Source organism: Onychostruthus taczanowskii, unplaced genomic scaffold (genome assembly GCF_017590055.1).
Source record: "Onychostruthus taczanowskii isolate IOZ18803 unplaced genomic scaffold, ASM1759005v1 scaffold208, whole genome shotgun sequence".
NCBI lineage: Eukaryota > Metazoa > Chordata > Aves > Passeriformes > Passeridae > Onychostruthus > Onychostruthus taczanowskii.
In genome coordinates this window covers 1-7,467 of record NW_024499329.1, presented here as the reverse complement: position 1 = coordinate 7,467, position 7,467 = coordinate 1, and the positions used below count along the sequence as shown (strand labels likewise).

Here is a 7,467-nt window from a genome sequence, read left to right as displayed (position 1 = left end):
GTGAGATCAGTTTTTTCCGGCGCTCGCTGAGGGGGCGGCGGGAAGGGCCCCGGGGCAGCGACCCGGGCCGGGCAGTGCCTCACAGCCTGTCCTGCAGCACCCCCTCGTGGTCCCGCGGGGAACTGCAGCGAGCCGGGCCTGCGTGTTCGGCTCTCTTCCTAAAATCCAACATCCGCAGCGTCTCAGGGGTCCTGTCCCCCTCTGCATTCAGCACCTGCAAACACTGACGGATGAGGCAGCTGCAAAAAGATATTGCCATGGACTGGGACAGGAATATCCTGCCAGGAACATAGATTAGCAGCTACCTGCTGTTATTGGAAGTGTGATCAATAACAGAGATATTTTGTCATAAAGGCAACTGAATGAGCATAAACCAGTTTTTTTTCACAACTGCCCTCGATTTACGGACTCTGAAGGCCTTTGTGATGCTTGTGACTAACGAAGACTAACTCATGAGAGACCCCGGACTGGGGACAGCGGGCGGGGCGGTGCCGGACGGGGCTCGGTCGAGCTGGGCGGACTGTGATATGAGTGTGGTGGGTAGGGGTGTGTGTGTGTCCGTGTGCGTCTGTCTGTCTGTGTGATGGACAGCGACAAACGCGGCTCCCAAGGGGGCGGAGGTGGCCGCAAATCAAGGTCGGCCACGCCCAAGAGGGCGGCCCGGGCCGGAGGTGGCGGAACGGCCCGGACCCGGCTGCTGCCAGCACACAAGATGGCGGATCTGGGCAGGACTCACGTCATACCACACCTAAGATGGCGGCCCTCACAGGAAGTGACTTCTGCCAGGACACAAGATGGCGGACTTTGGGCGGAACTCACATTACCACACCTAAGATGGCGGCTTAGGCGTATGGCGCCCTTTCCAATATGGCGACTGCTCGCGCATGCGCTTTGAGTAGAGCGCAAATGGCGCCGAGGGAGGACGCCGTGCCCAGAAATACGTCCCGGTGGGGACGGGGCCGTTGGTCAGAGGCGCCGCGGGCGAGCGGGAGGCAGCGGCAGGCAGTGGCGGGGCACGCTCTGTCCCGGTCGCTGAGGCGAGAGGTCCCCTGAGCGGGCGCGGCGCGGGCCCGGCTCTGAGGGGGCTCCTCTGAGGGGCCCCGGCCGAGCCCGCGGGGTGATGGCGCTGGGGCTGCGCAGCCGCGCTCACCCCGGTCAGCGGCGGGAGCGGCTCCTGCGTCAGGCCCTCGGGGAGATCGTTCATGGCCCCGGCCCGGGGAAGACATGAAAAGAGAAAATGGTCGAGAAAATAACACGAACAACCTCTTCTGGACGTGGTGGTGTCAGTCAGGGCCCTGCGTCACCGCGAGTCCGTAGAGCCCCTCTGAGGCAGACACCCCCGAGGTCGCTGCTCGGGGCAGCGATGCAGATTTCCCCCTGGCTGTTGTTCTGGGTCAGTAACAGTTTGTGCTGGTAATTGGCGTCATTGCTGCGATATTCCTGCACACAGGGTGCCCTGCACCAGCACTTACAGCTCCTGTGCTCAGGAGAGATTAATTAAGGTCTTTTAGTCCTTGTTATTAATTCAAGTAAGTAATTTTTGTAATTTTTATCAACATACCTGGTCTGCTGCCCTTAATCTTGACAGGGTTGTACTGAGGTTTGATCACACCTTTAAAGCAGTTTTTCTCCCCCAAACCCCAGTTAAACTGACTGAGATCACACATAGGTGATGCCCTGGAACTCCTGGATTAATGTTAATTCTTGCCAAATTATTTTTATGAGGTTAAATTCCAGTGGATCTGTACCAAAACCCAGAAGTCCTGAAGTACAAGCAGCCGTGCTGCAGGACCTGGTGGCAATGCTGTTCCCCTGCCAGGACCTGTTCAGGTGTTCCTGTGGACCATCGGGTCCAGCTGCTGCCCCAGCACTGCCAGGGCCACCCCCATCCCATGTCCCCAGGTGCCACATCAGGAGCCACCCACCAAGTGACAGGAATTGGGGCGAGGGCTGCAGGCGCTGACAGGGTCACTGCTCGCTGCCAGTGGGGCTGGGGCTTCCCAGAGGGGCTCCAATGCCCCTTCCCTTCTCCCAGGCCTTCCCAGGCAGGATGGCTGCTCTGGAGAGTGCAGTGTGCAGGGGGAGCAGCCAAAGCCAGACCTGGGATCTTTTCCCAGCAGTTCAGGAAATCTGTGCCAGGAGCACCTTGAACTCCTGGGTACTCAGCACCTTTTCCTCTGGGTTTTTATGCACTTGGGAACAGATTTCGGGATCTATCACTGAATTCAGTGAATTGTTGCAGCTAGAGACCTTTTTGCTGATCTGAAAGTACCTCTTAAACCTCAGACTCAGCTTGCAGTGTTTTCCAGCGGCACTGGAAACATGATGGAAAGATCCTGTTCAGTGATGGAGCTGCCCATGAGGGCCGGGTCAGCTGGGACAGCCCTTGATGTCACGAGTTCTTCTCTCTCAGGAGAAAAACCACTTGTCTTTCCCACGTGGGATTGACTGAGGCTGTGAAGTGCAATCCAGAGCATCTCCAGGCTGCTGGTGCTTGGGGCTGTGGTGTTTGGTGCTCAGACAACATTCCAGACTGCCTGCTGGGGTTGGATGTGCATTTCCACAGTTACTCAGACTGGGAAAGGCCAAGAGTGTGGTGGGAAGGGCTTTCTCCCAGGCCTGGACACACTCAAGGCAGGGATGATTTTCAAATATTTGCTGTCTTTTGCTTCCCAGCCCAGGGCTAAGTTGGTGTTCCCCAAACTGCATGTGGAGTGAAGAGGTCTCTGTTGGGAGAGTGGGAGAAAGGGACACACTTGGTTGGTGTGTCCTGGGTGGGCAGAGAAATCTGACAGTGCCAGTATGGGTTTGTGAGTGTCTAATCAGTCCAGGGGGCCAGTGTGTCTCAGGTGCCAGAGGTTCAGAGCAGAGGGGAGCAGGGGCTGATGGACACTGGCATTGGATGTTCAGTCATGGCTGGAAAGGAGCAGCTGGACCTCCCCAAGGCAGTGCTGGCTGTGGATTTGGGTCCCATCTGACCACAGAAGGGTGTGGCAGCTGGAGACTGGGCAGGCTTGGGGGCTGTGCTGTCCCAGCCTCTTCAGTTCTTGTCCCTGTTTGTTCCCTTTCAGTGGAAAAGCATCCTTTCCTGGCTGCTTGTTCTCTGCAAACTGCAGGGCTTGGCCCTGAGGTCCCTTGGTGCTGGTGTGACCCACTGTCCTTGTCACCTGCCCTTGGCACAGTCACTGGAGCCGCCTTTGCCGCTCCCTGCTGAAGGGCAGGATCTGCCCAGAGCTGGGAGCACCCAGCAGAACGCAGCCCCTCTTTTCCAGGAGGTGAGAGGTGGGGGGCAGGAGCTGGAAGGATGTTTTCCAGACAGAGGGACCGAGGTCACTGGGAGAATTTCAGCTCCCAGCAGCTCTGTCAGTGCCAGAGGGACTCAGGGCTGGGAAGAGAACAGGGCAGCACTGGGAACCCTGGGACTGTGAATAACTCCAGTGGGAAAAGGAATGAACATTGGAGAGATGGATAAACAATGGGAGGAGCTGGAAGGAGAAAAACTAACCTGGAGTTTCGCTTTTGCTGTTGCTGTGTCTGGCCTGTCAGCTCCAGGCATGAAACTGGACTTTGAACATGTCCATGGTGAGCTGTGTGTTCTGTTCATGGAAACACTGACCATGGAAATTGGGATGTAAAAGCTTGGGGAAGACCAGAGGGTTCATTGAGCCTGCAGGATCATGGTAAATGCTGCCCTGGAAAACTCCAAGTTAAGAGTAAAATATGAACTCATTAAACTCAGCTTTTAAAAACTTTATTCAAGATAAAAAAAAGATGGGAATTACCTTGGTAGAAAAGCACCCCTGAAACAAAGCAGAATTAAAATACCTGTAAGCAGAAAACTCAGGAGAAATGGCTGCTGGCTCCTGGAGTCCTGGACTTTTCTGGCAGGTTTTGTACTGGATTGAATGGCAGTTTTGCCTTCTGGGACTGGGACCTGCATCCCCCTGGAAAGAGAAAATGTGGGAACAGTGCAAGTGGGAAAACAGTGTTGACATCAGCCCTTGGATTCCATTTCCTCCCAGAGGGTCTGTGCTGCTTGAGGTCCAAAGGAAATCAGTCCTGGAGTAGCTGTGTGTTCACCTGTTGAGCTTGAAGGACACACTGGGGATGTGAAATTCCAGGGAAGCTGTCATTGCTGCAGTGGCTGGAGTGAGAAGCAGTGGAAGCTGTTTGCTGGCTGCTCGTTGCCACCTTCTCCTCAGTCCCCGGAGCTCCAGGTCCCCACACATCACTTTTGTTTTTCCAAGGGTTTTGCTGAAGGGTTTCTAAATGTAGCAGTGTGATTTGCTGCAGCTGGAATTTATTTCTGTTTCAGGGGGTGTCTCATTGCGTGGTCTGTTTTTTACCCACAACTGAATCATCCCCTCCATGAACAGTCCATGTTGTTCTACATGGCTGCTCTGGTTATGGGTCAGAGAGAGAAGGGAAATGACTTTTTATGATCTTGAAATTTTTGCAGCAAAAGTGGGATGTCATCTTGCTCCTCCCCAAAGCACTGCAGGCATATGGAAGTAGCTCAGTGCTGGCACAGTTGTCTGAGAAATGACAGCATTTGAGAGGCTTAAGTGTTGATAACAACTCCCTTGTCTCCTGGTTGCAAAGATTCAGTCCTGCAGTCCCAGGATGAGGAGGGAAAAAAGGAACTTCTGTTATTCATGGAAAACTTTCTGCTATTCCTGGTACAGACTTTTAAATCTTTGTATGGTTTACTGTGCACTGTCTGCACATAGAGAATGACTGATTTGAGGTAAAAATTGAGATAATCAGTAGTGGATAGGTAGGGAAAACTTTAGGAGTAAACTTGAGGTGGCCTATAGTGGAAAGCATGAATATTTTGAAGGAAACTGTGGCAATCAGTAGTGCACAGGCAGGGAAAGTTTTGGGAGTAAAATCTGAGGTAATCTCTAGGGAAGAGAATTAACATACTTGAGGTAAAAATCAGGCAATCAGTAGTGAACACATAGGGGAAAGAAACTGGGGTAAAACTGGAGATAATCTCCAGAGTAGGGCATGAATACTTTCTTGTAAAAAATGAGGAAATCAGACGTGGACAGAAAGGGACAATTTGGGGGAAAAACTTAAAAGCAATTCCCAGGGAAGAGAATGAACATCATGTGGTCAACTAAGAGAGTCACATGGGGACACATAGTGAAAATTTTAGGGATAGAAATTGACGTATTCTCCAGGATAGAGAATGACTATTTTGAGATAAAAATTAGATTATTAGTAATTGACAGGTAGGGCAAATCTTGTGGGAAAAACCTGAAATAATCTGTAGGGCAGAGCATGAACCTTTTGAGGGGAAAATGAGATAAATATTTATCTTTTACTTCCCTCTGTGACAAATTAATCTCCACCCTGCCATGAGCCATTCCTTGATTTCTGCTGGAGAAAACCTCAAGGCAGAGGAGTTTGCAGAGGAGCCCAGAGCTGTGTTTGGAGCAGAGAGAGCTGAGAGCTGCATCTGCCTGTGCTGCCCCAGCCTGGCAACATCCTCATGGAACAGCCTGGGCAGATGGGATTGGATGGAGCAAAATCCCTTCATGGAAGAGGTTTTCTCCTGTGCAAAGCAGGCAAAGTGAACTTTGGAAATCAGCTGATTTCCCCAGAAAGCATCACTCCCATCAGCATGAATGACAGGACCTGTGCCCACTGCTCAGGATTCACCCGGCCAAAATCAAGGGCCAAGGTTGGTTTGGGTCTGGGAACTTGAAATAACTTTGAAACAAAAGAAATCACCTTTTTCTTCTTCCTTTCTTCCTTTCTTTCAGATGCTGGAATTGCCTCTGTGGCCAGGTGCTGGGCTCTTGCTGCAGGGGCCTTTCAGGCCTGACTGTCTGTGCAATAACCCCAGGATTCCATGGGACACTCAGGGACTGTCCCAGCTGCAGTCAGGTACGGGACGCCATTCCACACGGATTAAACTGCCATGAGCCAGGGCACTCCAGGGCATCCTGGAGGAGGTGCAGAGAGCAGGAAAGAGACATGGTTACAGCACTGATCCTGCTCCCTGCTTTCCCAGGGGGAATGAACACCACATCATCCTGATCCTGAGAGCTCCAAGGAAATTAACCACTGATGTGGCGCTGAGGATGCCACAGTCCTGACACTCCTGGCCTGGAACCATGGCCCAGCAGCTTTCTGTGGGAGCCTGAATTACTTGTGCAGGTCAGTTCCCCCTCCATTCCTGCAGTCTGGGCAGTTCCAAATGTCTGATCCCTTCCCAAGGCTCCTGCCACAGCCTAGGGAGGCTCCTGAGCACGGCTGGGCTGCGATGGAATCTGCTCCCAGCTCCAGCCCTTGCCCTACTGCTGCACATCGGGCCCAGCCAGGGGAGCTGAACTAAAGCCTGGGAATTTAAATTTTAAGGGAAACAACCCCAAACTTCACTCACTCGAGAGTAAAAAGGTATGCTTGTATTTACACATATCCAGGAAAAACACTCCTCTAGGGAAGTCTTGGATTTATTTTATCAGTTGAACTGGCAGAGCTGCCAACTGCTGCCATTAAGTTCTCCATCCCCAGAAGCCCTGGTGCCCTGGGCCATGGGGTTTTTGCTCATTAGGAGGGACCTCTGGCCACACTCACAGCCTAGGAGTGTACAAAATCCTATTCCTCACTTCCCTGACTAATGAGTATCTTAAAATCCACTCTGGATTGTGCAGAAAATCTCCTTGGTCCCACTTGGAACTAGACATATACAGCTGACTCTATTAGTTATTCCAGCTGAGTAAAATAATTAAGAAAAAGAGAAAACAATTAAACCAAGTAACTTGTGCCTGAAGTTTTCCTCAGGAACTAGTTGGGAGCTCACCAGCAAGGCTCCCAGACAGGTAGAGTGTCTGATGAAAAATATTTATGTGCACATATAAAAAAATATATAAAATATACATATTTATACACACCTATTAAAAATACATAGTATGTATTACAGAGTATCTAACTCTGTAAATACATACTATGTATTTTTATGTATATATAGGGTAGATTATCACAAATTCTGCCTATAAATTAGCCCACACCTGCCTGTTTTCAGGAATGTTAACAGCTTTAGACCTAAAATCAAGCACATGCAGTGCTGTACAAGGAAAATACACCATGATTTTATCCATTAATTCCAAGATGTTTTCCTGGATGTGCTCCTGGGTGTTTTCCTGTAACCTTCTGTGGCTTATCCATTAAGTATACTTGGAATTGTCAGGATCATACAACCCATTTGGAATTGTACTGTCTCTGCAGTATTCAGCAGGCTGAATTTTTTCAGCATTATTTCTCTCAGACAGAGCACATGTCCTCAAGTTGCCTCTCACTTTTTGCATCCTGGAAATGCAAGAGGGAAATTGATAAACGTACAGCTCCACTGTAACAAATAAAATCCACCATTCCCCTTCGTTTTCTCCAACCCCAAACCAGCTTTTAAGCGTGTCACAGAGTGATGGAATCTGTGGAGAGTTTTGTGCAGGAATG

General features: G+C 50.8%; 1 long non-coding RNA gene across 1 annotated transcript; it reads left to right on the top strand.

Annotated features, from left to right (window-relative positions):
- The first annotated feature begins 924 nt into the window (after positions 1-924).
- LOC121335709 lies at positions 925-6,911 on the top strand. The gene is made up of 3 exons (XR_005952626.1): positions 925-1,393; positions 5,772-5,895; positions 6,023-6,911. It is a non-coding gene; the product is annotated as an uncharacterized LOC121335709 (long non-coding RNA).
- Positions 6,912-7,467: the final 556 nt, after the last annotated feature.